The 14,591-nt window shown below is 41.8% G+C and overlaps 1 protein-coding gene across 10 annotated transcripts in view; it reads right to left on the bottom strand.

Moving 5' to 3' along the window:
* Positions 1-14,591, bottom strand: part of TRAF3 (TNF receptor associated factor 3) — a 105,903-nt gene that overhangs the window by 44,731 nt on the left and 46,581 nt on the right. For 7 of the 10 annotated variants that reach the window (XM_072963781.1, XM_072963772.1, XM_072963778.1 and 4 more), the window contains one exon: positions 8,218-8,341. The exons of 1 other annotated variant lie outside the window; for it this stretch is intronic. The gene's annotated coding sequence lies outside the window, so the exon portion shown is untranslated. Of the gene's footprint in view, positions 1-8,217; positions 8,342-8,959; positions 9,063-9,333; positions 9,771-14,591 lie in introns of those variants that run through there. 2 more of the 10 variants (XM_072963775.1, XM_072963774.1) reach the window with 2 other exon arrangements.

Genomic DNA, 14,591 nt, shown 5'->3' with positions numbered 1-14,591 from the left:
GGCTCAGGCTGGAACTAAGCTACTGGCTCTCCTGGTTGCCAACTTACTCTGCAGACCTTGGGACTTGCTTGACTCCGCAACTGAGTGAGACCTAATTCTCACACAATTATAATAAATATCTCTTTACACACACATGTACACACACACACAAACACGTTATTGATTCTGTTTCTCTGGAGAATCCTGACTAATATACTGCCCAAAGCAGTAGATTTAGATGCACTGCAATCCTTATCAAAATTCCAATGGCCTTTCTTTAATAGAAATAAAAAAAATCTGATCCTCAAATTCATACTGACTTGCAAAACGGACTCCAAAGAGACAAAACAGTATTGAAAAAGAAAAAGAAAAAAAGACTGATGACTCACACTTCTCAAACTTACTACTTTAAAACTTCCTACAAAACGACATTAGGGTGCACATGTAGAGCAACGGAACAGAGCTGAGAGTCCAGGAATAAACTCACACATCTGTGGCCAAATGATTTTTGACACAGAAGCCAAGACCATTTAGTTGGGAAAAAACAGTCTCTGGGACAACTGGGTAACCAGGCAGAAGGACGAACTTGGATCCTACCTCACTCCGTACATACAAACTTAGTTAAAATGGATGAACAACTAGAATATAAGAGCTAACACCGTAAAACTCTTAGAAGAAAGCACAGGGGTAAAGTTTTATGACCTTGAATTTGGCAAAGGATTCTTAGATATGACACCAAAAGTACAAGCAACAAAGCAAAATAAGATACATTGGCTTCATCAAATTTGAAACCTTCCGTACATAAAAGGACACTCCCAAGAACGCGAAAAGACAACAAGAAAATGGGGGGGGGGGGATCTGCAAATCATGTATCTGAGAAGGGTCTAGTAACCAGAATAAAGAACTTTCACAACTCGATAACAAAAAGATAAACATCCCAAGTAAAAAATGGGCAAAAGATGTGAGTAAACATTTCTCCAAAGAAAACACAGGAACGGCCAACAGCACATGAAAAGGTGTTCAGCATCGTTAGTCACTAGGGAAACACAAATCAAAACCACCTCGCGTTACCGCTTCATGCCCACCAAACGGCTACAAATGAAAGTAAAAGGTAAAATTACTGGGTGAGGCTGTGGAGAAACTGGAACCCTCATATGCTGCCGGTGGAAACATAAAATGGTTCGGCTTTTGTGGCAAATATTTTGGCAGTTCCTCAAAAAGTTAAACACAGAATTACTGTATGACCCAGCAATTCCAGTCCTAGGTGTGCACACAGAAGAACTGAAAACAGGTGCTCAAGCAAACGTAAGTACGAGACACGCTCATAGTAGCGCCATTCACAATGCCCAGAAGGAGGAAACAACACAAATGTCCATCCACAGACACATGGGCAACCGAAATGTAGTCTAAGTACCACTCAGCCGTAAAAGCAAATGACGTAACGACACACACAACATGGATGAGCCTGGAGAACACTATGCTCAGTGAAAGACGCCAGAAACAGAAGGCCACACACTGTACGATTTCATTCACGTGACGTGCGCAGCACAGGCAAGTCCACAGGGACAGCAGCCTGCCGGCTGCCCGGGGGGTGAGGAGAAGGACAGCGAGGACCACCAGCTCAGTGAGGAGGCTTCCCTCCGAGGCAGTGAATGCTCGTTCTGGAACCACACAGAGGCTGTGGTTCCACAACACTGCGAAAGGACCACATGCTACTAAACTGTTCACTTTAAGATGGTTAATTTTATGTTGCATCAATTTCAAAACAATTTCAATAGTTCAAAAAAAACTATTGTTCAAAAAAACGGACCATCATGAGATACTACTCTGCAGCCATTAGGATGGCTATAATTTAAAAAATGGAAAATTACAGGTATTGGTGAGGATACAAAGAAACTGGAACCCTCGCACACTGCTGAGATAAAACGGTTCATCCTCTGCAGAAACAAATCAGCAGCCCTCAGAGTCACCGCGTGAGCCAGCAATGCTGCCCGTGCATGTGGAGTCAAGAGAAGGGGCCCCGTCTACACAAAGACCTGTGTCTGAATGTTCACAGCAGCAACACTCGTAACAGACAAAAATGTGAACAGTGCTGATGTCCATTAAGAGATCACTGGACAAATAAAATGTATGTATCTCCATACACTGTACTGATATTTAGCCACAAACAAAACGAAGTACTGATGTGCGCTACGACATGAGTGAAACTTGAAAACACTGCTTAGTGACAGAAGTCAGAAAAAAAGGCCACATATCATCATACGACCCCATTTATGTGAAACATCCAGAACGGGCAAATCCCCCGAGGCAGAAAGTAAATCAGTGGTTGTCGGGCCGGGGCAAGGGGCGTAACAGAGAGGGACAGTCTGGAGCTTCCTCCGGGATGGGAGAGTGTTCTCCAATCAGACAGTGTGATGGTTGATCAACACTGTGAATATCCTGAACACCACCGAGCGTTCTGAATGGTTTAAATCATCAATTTTTCATAATAAAAAATGTAAAAAAAATTTTAATGAAAAATAAAAAGCCTAAGGAGCTGAGACACGATCTCTCTCTTCATCACACAGCCTGATGACTGCTCCTCACCAGCTCCAGCAGAGAATCAGTAGCAGCAGTAACAGCACAGAAAATGTTAGCACACGTGAAATGTTAGCACACAATTCTGTTTATGTTCAGACCGAGAGAATTTCCTACCACTGGATGTACTTTAATAGAAAAATTAAAACTGGAAAGGAGTAAAGACACTAGGAGGCAATGAAAAACTAAGCTTCAGGGAAGGTCTTAAACCGAATGCAGAGAAACAAGGAGAAATGCGACCTAAGGAAAGGCACAAATGCCGCCCACGGGCACACTGGTGCCGGCGTCGGTGGCAAACGGGGTCTGCTGCAGTCAGCCGTGCCTCGGCCCTTGGCCGGGCAACAGTGTCTGCTGTAAGTTCAGCTACAAAAGCTGACACCATGTTCAAGGCCCCAAACTAAAAACCACAGTAAAAAAAAAGTTCCTTGATCCTTATCATAATTCTCGAAAACAAACATACAAAAGTACAACGCTCATTATCTAAGACAGTAAGTTGGCTTCTACGTCTACACCTGGTCATTCTCACCAGCCTGCGATGGGCCAGGCATCGCACAGGTGCCCCAGGTGCAGGCCAACCACCAGAAGTGGCATAAATCAGCAAAGCCGTGCCTCTGGAAGCTTCCAAAATGGAGGAATGTGGAAACTTGTGATTAGATTTCCTGATTTAAATGTAAATATGTATTTCATTTTTTGTGGATATAAAAATAGTTAAATTCTACCTTAATCCTAAAGCTTAGATGTGACAATTATAAGCTAATGAAATTCTATAGTATTTGTAATAATTATTGTGTTGAAGAAGAAAAATCACGCGAACTCAGCCAAATGAATTAAAGAGAGGGTGGAGGAGGCCACTCAGGCAACTGCAGACTAACATTTTATTGCCTCACTTGGGGAAGCAGCTCGGAGGTTACAACACCCACACGCTGGACGGACACATGTGCCTCTGGTTAGCACACGGGGCCACGTGACTGATGGGAACCTGGGGCCCCTGCCAATACCTCCCCCTTCCCACCGTAGTCTCTAGCTCAAGCTTGGGAAGAGGATGTGAGCTTCCACACACACGAAGAGAAACGTTCTGCTCAATACTAACAAGACACACTAGGCAGAGAGAGTGCAAAGCAGCCCTGATGAAGGGAAGGTATGTGACTACCAAGCAGCACCCAGGCAGTGCCCTCAGGGAAGCTGAACAGGAGGCGAGATCAGAGCCACCGGAGCTGGTGTCCCGGGCTGGAGCAGAGCCACCGGAGCTGGTGTCCCGGGCCGGAGCAGAGCCACCGGAGCTGGTGTCCTGGGCCTGCACCAAGGACCGGGCCTGCCACAGTGTCTGGCCTGCTTAGTTCCAGAATTCTGATTCCACAGCTTCCTTTGAGCAAAATTATCACTCTATATTGCCTACTGTTTGCTACGTGTTTAAGTATGAATTTATTGTATTTTGAGGCCATATTCTTAGCTCAATGAAAAAAACCTTTACTGAGAAATTCACTTCATAAAATGTTAGCTTCTAGTCAGCTACTCAGGAAGCCCTCCCCTCACAGCCGAGGCCTGTCTACACTTGAGAAGTACAGCAAAGAACTGGGCCAGACTCCTTCATCCTCTGCTACACCTCCGTTACCCTAATGATTTATTTTATGTCCCCTACTTCGGTGATTTATGTTAAGCTACACTCTACTTGGAGATTAGAAACTGGAAACAACACTACATCTGCTGACAAAAGGGTGCTCCCAGAACTGGAAAGCCCGGGGAAAACCGAAAAAGGGAAGCATCAGATAAACAAAGAAAACGTCTCCTGAACACAACGCAGACACAGAAAAACAAGCTCCACATCAAGCCCAGCAGGGAAATCAAAGGCAGCACCCAGAGGATGCCGACAAAGGGACAAGGGAGGGAGCAGCAGGCAGGCAGGTGCACCCTGCTGACACCAAGGTCTCTGGCAACCCACGTTTATGCAAACACTGTGGCACCCGGACTCCTCACTATACCTGCTGCCAAGTGCTCTGCGGAGGGAGAGGGCCCGGGGCTGGGAACACTGGGGAAGCGCAGACAGGAGGAGACGAGATTCTAGTCCACACCAGTAGGAAGATCATAATCACACGTGAAAAGGCCCACTTAGCAGAGGGACAGTGGGGGAGAGAGAGACAGACTGATGCAGGCATGCAGCTGGAAAAGAACCTGAGCACACCACTATGTAAAACTTGGTCTTAAATCCTTTAGGAAAGCAGAAGCTAACCGGGGCCCAGCACTGCTATATCCTTTGCTTCACACGATTTGGGATTTTTTAAAAAAGCATTCATTCAATTCAATGTGCAAGAATGCTGCGCCTCTCCTGGGCCAGGGCCAGAGTCCTGCCATCTGGCCGGGGGGAGGGAGGAAAGCTGAGGCTCAGTCGCTGGACAAGCAGCCCAGAGCGGGCAGCACCTTCCCAGGTGGAGGCTCTGAGCTGCCGGTTGTGTGATAAGGTTCGTTTTCCCAGAGCACTGACTGCCCTTGGAAAAATGAGTGAAAAGCATAAAGCACGGCCATGCCTAGGAGTGGGTTACAACATTTAAATCATTTTGGGATAAAGTATGAGATTATGACTCCTTCCCAGGCCCTTTCGCAGACTCTCCTGTTTCTGCCTGTGATTAAAGGCGGGAGCTGTTTGGGTGCCGATGCAGCCCCTCCTCCTCCCCACGCCCCTGCTGGGCGTCGTGTCACCTCGCCCAGCAGGCCTGCACAAACAAGCCCCACACTTGCCGACCTCCCTGTCAGCTGCTCAGCCTGTCCCTCAGCCTGTCCCACTGCACGGGAGCCCCGTGGTTGATGCAGCCGCGGCGGAACCTGTGGTCTCAGGTACTTCCCATTTCTATCTGGCCACCCCTCTACCTACTTCTCAAGACAACCCGCTCCCACCTTACCGAGCGGCGCCATCACCTGGCCAGCTGCCCAAAGCAGACCTGTCCCTGCCTCCCCGACTGTGACATCCGGTCACTAATCCTGACCTGCCGATTCCATTGCCTCCAGCCTGATTTCTCCCCGCCACCAGCATGCCCCCCATTACGGGGCGCTCACCCTTGTTGTTCGCAAGATGCCCTCGCTTCAGCTGACTCATCCATAGTCTGTTCCAGCTAAAATAACCCACTTTGAGCTTCCAGCCTCTCACTTTACACATAAGGAAACCCAGGCCAAGACAAGCAATATGCTTGCAAGGTCCCAAAGTTACTGAGAAACCTGCAGCTGGGTAAAGAGCAAAACTGATGCTGTTTCTATGCAGAGGAAACATACACTGATTAAAGCCAATATATTTTTAAAGATTAGTGTTTTTCTACAATATCTCCAACACAATGGAATACTATAGAGTTGTTAAAAAAAAGGACGAGGAAGGTCTCTCCATATTTCTGTGGTGTGAGCTCATGACACGCTGTCAAATTTAAAAAATCAAGACGGAGAAAAGCTTGTATTGTATATTATACTACTTGCTAAGAAAGAGGGCTGTGGGTATACACACATACTTAAATTAAAAATAGAAAGACAAAACAAAAGCTAAAAGAAAGTTACCTCTGGAGGAGGGAAGAAACAGGGTATAAAGATCAGGAATGGAAGCAAGATTCCTGAAAACACTTTATTTTTGACTTGGAACCATGAAAGTACTTTTTATAGATGTCTAACACAAATTTTTAAAAGAAGCTATTCCTTAAAATAAAAATAAATGAGTCTAACTGTGTAACAGGTTGGTGGCACACTGAGGAACTGGTTCAAGTGACTTTAAGGTTTAATAATTCGGCAGAACATCCCTAGGGTTATACCCCAAGGGAAAAAGAACCACAGAAAATCTTAAGCTGCTTTCAGTAATCATGTATTAGTTGGTAACATATTGGTATTATTATTTTAAAACTATCACATATATTTTATGGGTTAAAACAAGTAAATAATGATGCTAATGTTGTTAGGAACAGAGATTTTTCAGTGTAAGAGAAAAGACATATCAATATAAAATAAGAAGTAAACACCACATGGTCCTAAATTTGAAACAAAAACATCAGTGTGAATTCATGATTAAAAGCCGATTTCCCAGCTGTCCAACAGAAAGGCCCAGAGCAACAACCAGCCCTGAAGCAATGAGCATCCCCAGTGCCCAGACTGTGGTCTCGAGACACCGAATTCTCTGCAAGAGGCAACGAGAGCTGCTTAGAGAAACAGCCAATTCCAGGCCTAGGGTGAAGCACAAGATGAATCTGAAACGTCTCACCATCTCAGAAAGCAGGGAAAGGAAGACCATGGGCCACATCAAAGGACAAGTCAACTCCCAGAGGCCACACTGGCAGAAGGGGCCCAAGGTTCAGCATCAATAAGAACAGTAACTGCGAGGGACTGAAGCACATTACACCTGTTTAAAGTCATGAGTTTACACTGATGCTTAAGACTGGTCACTTTCAGAGCGGCTAGGACGCCATCTCATTATTTGGAGAACCCATAAAGAAAAAGAATCAGGCATTTATCCTATTATCATTCCTATCTGAACTGTCCCTTAGGGTAGCCACACAGTTAAAGAGGGAAGTTTCTCTCCACAGAAGTATTTCAGTTAATCAAGGCAGAGTAAAGGATAAAACTTACAATGTCATCGCTTGCAACCTCTAACGACTATGAGTCCAGGCGTCCAGCACCACTGGCCCTGATGCCAGAGTAGACGTGTGCCCCCTCGTGATGGCACGCACCTCAACCTCCGAGTGCATGTGCCGACCCACCCTCTGGACCTGCCTACCACCTCACTGGAAATACACGGGACAGAAGAACACATTCTATGGAAACAGCAAAAGTCAAAGCAGGGAAACGTCCGACCACAGAACCACCAGCCTGGATTTTCCAACAAAGAAATGCAAGGAAGGAGAGGGATGGGGAGGAGCAACTAATTCAGAGACTTAAGACAGAGATCAGCTGAATGCACCTGTTTGCACCCTGCTTCAAACAAACTAAAAAAATTGAGACTACCGGGGAGAACTGAATGGTACTATGATTACGAATAAAATTTTAAATAGCAGTTTTCTTGTTACTTATGAATTTATCAAAACTAGCTATGTATTAAATCTCACTTTGGATGCAAACATTTCAAACCTATTTTATATTCATTTTAATGTTCTAACATATTAAAGAGTTCTTAATTTCAAGTATACAATGCCACTCAGTCACAAAATAGAGACTAAAACACAGGGTATTTGGTTTCCTTTCAAACTCCTGGAGAAAGAAGGTTAAGGAGCAAGCAGTTCACATATTGTAAGATGCAAACTCAGGCACACCTCCACCCTCAGGCCCTGGCAGCTTTACTGCAACAGGCTCCCTCCTGGGGGAAGGGTGGGCCTCAGAGCTTTCAGAGTGAAGGCAGAGATGCATTCCATGACCCTTGGTTTTCAGATGCGTTAATCATTACTGAGCCATTAGGTCCAATGTCTATTATTCTCAGTTTAATACTGGTTTAAAAAAATGAAAAACAAAGTCAGACACAAACCAAAATACAGTGCCATGTATGCAGAAGACACTCAGATACACCTGTTACAGAATGAAACTGCTAAAGCCAAAAATGAGTAAGTTCAGGATGTTTTTGAATTGAATTACTTTATTTTTATGCAAACAAGCAAGTAACAGCTGAAGAAAGAAATCTATACAAATTAAAAATTTCTAGTGACATACCTGTGTGTCATATGCTGTGAGAAGATGTATCTAAGCTTGATCAGGGAGGGAGAGACTTCAAAAAAGCAAAAGCAAAGCAGTGTCAACCTTATCCTTCTTCAAATAATGTAGTGGAGTCCTTTACCTAGGAAGTAAGAAGGACACTTGGTTAACTCACATATGGAAAATTTTAAAAGCTTTTAAAAATAGAATTTCAAAAGTGGAAATTTCTAAAGCTTCAGTGGAAACATTTTAAACTATACTATATAAACATGTGCTTTGGATTTTCTACATTTTTTTGAGTTGAACACAAATTACAAAGTCTAGATATCTTCAGATTATTTTTATTTTAAAATCACTTTTAAAATGAAGTATTATATACACATAGAAAAGCACAAGAAACATGTATTACAGTTTCACAAGGTTATTACATAAACACTAGTCCAACTACCAGCCGAGTCAAGGACCAAAAAAAACACTGGTGCCTCTCTGTGATCCTAAACCCCTTCCTCTCCGGTAAGTAGTACCTACCCTAACTTCCGTGGCTGTCATTTCCTTGCTTTTCGTTAGACTTATCACCTAGACATGTGACCCTAATCGAAAATTTATTTTTGCCAGCTTCTGGATTTTATATAAACATAATCATATAGTGTGCATTCTTTTGTCCTGCTTTGTTTTTGCTCCCCACTGTAGTCACTGGCCCGTCATTTGTTTTCACTGCTGTGTAATATTCCATTGTGTAGATATACCATAATTTACTTACCCGTTCCCCTGCCTCCTGGGTGTTTCTGCTCAGGGGCAAACACAGCACTACTAAGATCTTTCTGGTACATCTATCCTAAGCACACAGGAATGTATTTCTCCAGTGTAAATACCTACAAGTGTGATTGTTAGATTATTAGGTAAGTATTCAACTTTGCCACATAAAGCCAAACAAACTACTTCCCAAAGCAGTTGTAACAACTTATACTCCCAACCAGAAGGATATGAGAGAGTGTCTGTTGCTCAACTTTTCAACAAGACTTGTCAGGCTTTTAAATTCTTGCTAACTGAATAGCTATGCAGTGGTAGCCTAAGAATTCTTTATAATGTACAATTTTATAACTATTATGGAGAAAAATTCACGAAATTTTACACCTGACAACTGCCACAGTGGAGATTTAATTTTGCAGGCAGGCATTTCTTCTCTTTTCCAATGGTCACTGTGTTCCATTCTCAGTCTGCCAGCTTCCAGAGACATTGGTTCCAAACCCCAAGCACAAGGGGACAGGTGTCAGCGTGGACTGGCCCATAAGAGCATCCCATCCCTGGGCCAGAGCTGCTTCATCTCTGAGAGCACACGACCCAAGTCAAAATGAATGGAGTCTTTTCTTCCTTCTCTGGGAGTTAAGGAGATCCTCACTCTTCCCCAAAGAACTTGAACATGAGCACGTACATCTGACTACTCGAAGGAAGGAGGCTGTTTGAGAACAGAGCAGTCGTGGAGGAGGACGCTGGGGAAGAAACTGACTACCTTCGGCTCTTAAACTAGTGATCAGTAAATCCCCTTTTGCTTTTAACAGCTGATGTCCAGTTACATCAGAAAGAGCCCTCACTGTTAAATCACTTATTATAAAGCATGGGTTTTAATCTACTCAGTAAGCCACACAGGTCAATTAAAGTAACATACAGCAATAGAAACACACACACATACAACCTCAGTATTTTTTCATTCACAGTTTGTAATTCAAAACAGTTTATCACCCAGACTTGGACTATAGTTCTTGCTAAGTGGCAAGTTAATTCTGAATGTTTCTTTGGCAAGAGAACTAAAAATCAAAAGCTATAATTTATTTGTCCTTATCTGCTATTAATACTTCACTAATTATACTATCCCTGTTGAGTTTTATAACAAAGTTATGATAACCTCATAAAATAAATTAAGATGTGTTTCCTGATTTATTCTGAGGAAATATCTGGGGAAGACTGGAATTATTTCTTCCTTGAAAGTCTGGTGGGATTTAACAAGGAAGCCATCTGTGCCTTAAAATTTTAAATTACTAATTCTATTTTTTTTATTGGTTATAGGACTAGTTAAGATTTTCTATTTTCTCTGCAGCTACTTTTAGAAAGTTACATTTTAAAAGAAATTTATCTCACTTAAATTTTCAAATTTCCTGACATGATGCTATTTCTAATAACGGTTTTTGATTTTTTTAATCCTCTACTGACTCCAAGGAGCCTCATTTCCCTTTCGTTCCACTGGTTGTGTCTCCTCTTTTTCCCCTTATCAGTCTTACCAAAGATATGTCAATTTTACTAGACTATTCAAGGAACCAGTTTTTGATTTTGTTGATCTTTCTATTGCAAATTTCCCATTTGATTAATTTTGCTCCTATTTTTATTATTTTCTTTCTTTGGGCTTTTTTTTGTTATTTTTTCTTATTTGTAATTAGAATGATGCTTAGCCTACTAATTTTCAGCTTTTCTACTTTTCTAAAGCTACAAGTCTCCCACCGTGTACAGGTTTGGCTGTATTCTACAAGCTCTGACATGTAGTGTTTTAACTTTGATCTAGTCAGCTAAAAACATTTTTTAACTTCCACTGTGTCATCTTCTTAGACCCATCAGATTTTTTAAATATCCCTTTATTTTTAATTTTACAATTTTATAATTATCTTTTTGCTCCTGATATACAGCTCAACTCCACTGAGATTAGAGATTATAATCTGTATTATCATAATCTTTGAAATGCATTGTACCGTGCCCACCAGTACTGGTCAATTTTTATAAATGTCCTATGTGGGCCTGAAAATAAAGTATATGTTGTAGTTTTTAGATGGAATGTTACTTATATTTACATCAGACCAAGGGTATTGATTCAATTTAAAATCCATCTGTGCTTAAAGTTTTTTCTTTTGGTCTGCTTATTCTTATCAATTACTGAGATGTGTTGAAATTTCCACTACAACTGTAAATTTGTCTATTTTTCCTTGTACTTGTGTCCATCTCTACTTTGTATATTCTGAAGTCATATTATTAGGAATTACTGTGATTTCCTTTTGAAATGAACCTCCTTATCATTACAAACTGTGCAGACCGCCTATTGGCCAGCTCACGTCTGCCTCCTGGGCACACAGCCGGATCATGCTTCCCAGCCTCCACTGCAGTTAAGTCCAGTTACACGACCTGGGCTCTGCCGCATGGAATGCACGCGGAAGCAACGTATAGCACCTTTAGACCAAGCCCATGAACACCTGCAGACTCTACACACCACTCCTCCAAACGCAGAGGATCCTGCAGAGTATTCCAAGTCGTAGGAGATGGTAGAGTCACAGGCAGAAGAAACTAAATCCCAAACCACCATTTGGGAAGCAATCTGCCAACTAGGGCTACCTGAACTGGACTCTGTGGGAGTAAGAAATAAACTTGTGTATAGTAAGCGGCTGACTGCTTTGTCACAGGAACTAGTTACCTGCTGTATTAAGTGAAACGACACTTACTATTTCTGGTACTGCTTTTCTGCCTAAAAGTACATTTTGTCTGACACACATACAATCTTGTCTTTGGCTAGAGTCTGCACAGTTTGCTTTTTCAACATTTGTCTTTCAACATTTCTTATTCCTCATGTTTTCAGTGGGTCTCTTATAAACAGTATACAGTTGGATCTTTTTTAAAAATCTTACCTGATATCCTTATCTTTTAATTGGAACATTTAGTCTATTTACATTGGAAGTAATTATTCATATTTATTTAATTCTACAATTTTACCAGGAGCTTTCAGTTTGCCTTCTTTGGGATTATTCATCATTATTCTAGTCCCTGTTCTCCCATAATCTGGAAGTTACATATTGTTTCTACTCTTTGGGTAGCTAGTTTGGAAATGGTAACGTACAGGTTCTTATCAAGGTGCAATGTCAGTAATTTTACCTTTCCTCTGGACAGTAAGGACCTTAAAACTCTCACTCCATTTATCGTATTTCCAACTTACGTTCTCCTGTTGTGCGTGTATGCGTGTCATTACTGTTTCATACAGCATTCACTCGTTTTTCTTAGATACAGGATTCTTTCCTTCAGTGTGCTGAAGCTATTACTCCAAGTCTCTGGCTTTCACTGCTGGTGCTGAGAAGTCAGCCTGCCCTTCCTTTCTAGGACATCATGTGTCCCTCCGTATGCTTGGGGGTAGACTTCTTTTGCTGTTGTTGCTGTTTGTTGCTTTGGGGGTGGCTTGGGGGTGAGGGAGGAAGCAGGGGGTGGAGTTCTCTTTACTTATCCTGCCAGTCATTTTTGAACATCCTAGATGTGTGGTTTGGCTTCTTTCACGGTTTGTGGAAAACTTTCAGCCACTGTCTCTTGGAGCATGGCGTGTGCACCGTCCTCTCGCCAGGCCAGAGCTCACTGCTCCCTGCGTCTCCGGCCCTCCCTCGTGCGTCCACATTCCCATCTCTGTGCTTCGTTCTTGTTTCTCCTTTTCTGGTCTAGTACTACGGTGGGTTACATTGACTGATTTTCCGATGTTAAGCCAACTTTCATTCCTGAGATTAAACCTCACTGGATCATTATGTAATATCCCTTTTATATTCTGCCTAGTGGATTCTATGTGCTAAAATTTACCGGGGATTTTGTGTGGAGGACGAGTATTACCTGGTGTTTCCCTTTATTACAATGTCTTTGTCTGGCTTTGCTTTCCGGGTAGTGTTAGCCTTACAGAATGAGACAGGAGGCATTTCTTCGTCTTCTATTTTCTGAAGAAGTTTTTGTCAGATTAGTGTTCTTTCTTCTTTAAGTGTTTAATACAAGTTTTTAGTGAAGCCACTTGAGCCTGGAGTTTTCTTTGAGGTCAGGATTTTAGCTACAAATTCAACTTCTTTAATAAATATATAGTTATGCAGGTTATACATTTGTTCTTGAGTGAGCTTTGGTGGTTTATGTATTTCAAGGGGTTTGTTCATTTTATTCACGTTGTCAAATTTATTAGCATAAAATTATTCACAGTATTCCTTATTGCTCTTTCAATGTTTGTAAGATCTGTAATGATCCTCTTTTATATCCCTGATATATTTCTTTCTTCCTCACTCATGAGATTTTTCCAGATATGATAGATACCTTTAATTTATCGCTGTTTACCTTCAAATAACATTACACCACCTGAACTACAGCAACACCACCCCTCCATCCTCTGTGCTCTTTATTTATCTCTACAAGTACTGTAAGTCCCACAATACATTGCTATTTTTGCTTTAAATGGTCAATTTTTCTAAAAAAGATTAAAGAGTATTTACCAATCTACTGAGCATTTCTGGTTCTTCTCACTCCTGTGTAAAGATTTCCACCTGGGGTCATTTTCCTTCCACTTGAACTTCCTTTAAAATTTCCTGCAGTACAGTTGTGTTGACAATAAATTCTGTCACAGCTTTTCTTGGCCTAGAAATTTTTATTTCGCTTTTACCTTGAAAGATATTTTCACTGGGTATAGAATTCTAAACTGACAGGTTTTTTCCTTTGGGTACTTTAAAGACTACTCTGTCTTCTGAGCGGCACAAGTTCTGACCAGAGTCCGCTGGTTTACCTTTGCTCCCCTGCAATGTGTCTTCTTGTCTTCTCACCGCTTTTCAGACTTTTTTCTCTCTACCACTGTTTTTTCAGCAGTTGGATGATGTGGTTCCCTGGTAGGATTTTCTTCGTTTATTCTGTTCAGGGTTTTGAGCTTTGTGGTTTGCAGTCTTCATCACACGTGGACAGTTTTCAGCCACTCCTTCAAATGCTGTTTCCATTCTCTCTTCTTCTGGAACTCCAGCTACACATATCTTAAAACAGTTCATCCGTCTCACAGGTCACTAATGCTCTGTTGCTCTGTTCAGTCGTCTTCGTTCTTTGTGCTGTATTTTGGACAGTTTCTATGGCCATGTCTTGAAGTTCAGTGATTTTTGCTTCCATGGTGCTAATTTGCTATTAATCTCTCTCCTGCATCTTTCATTTCAGATACTGTATTTTTCATCTCTAGAAGTCCTATTTCAGTCTTTTTCATATCTTTCACTCATTATGCTTGTTTTTCATGTGAATATATGCGATTTATTTATAATAGTCATTTTAATGTCCTTGCCTGCTAATTCCATCACCTCTGTTACTTCTGGGTTTCTACTGATTGATTTTCCTCCTGGTTAACAACACATTTTCTTGCTTCTTTGTATACTCGATTTTATTAGACGCTGAACACTGAAAATATTTTTACATTGCTGGGTTCTGGATTTTACTGTATCCTTTTAAATATAGTTAGGTTTTTGTTCTGGGAATGCAGTTAAGCTACTTGGAATCAGTTAGGGCAGGTCTGAGGTAGTCCTTTAGTCCAGGGCTAATTCAGCCCCGTTACTAAGGTGATACCCTGCTGAGGAATCTACCTGATGCCTTAAATGAAA

The sequence above is a fragment of the Vicugna pacos genome, chromosome 6, assembly GCF_048564905.1.
Source record: "Vicugna pacos chromosome 6, VicPac4, whole genome shotgun sequence".
In the NCBI taxonomy this organism is placed as follows: Eukaryota; Metazoa; Chordata; class Mammalia; order Artiodactyla; family Camelidae; genus Vicugna; species Vicugna pacos.
The sequence above is the reverse complement of the archived record's forward strand: the minus strand, read 5'-3'. Positions and strand labels throughout refer to the sequence as shown.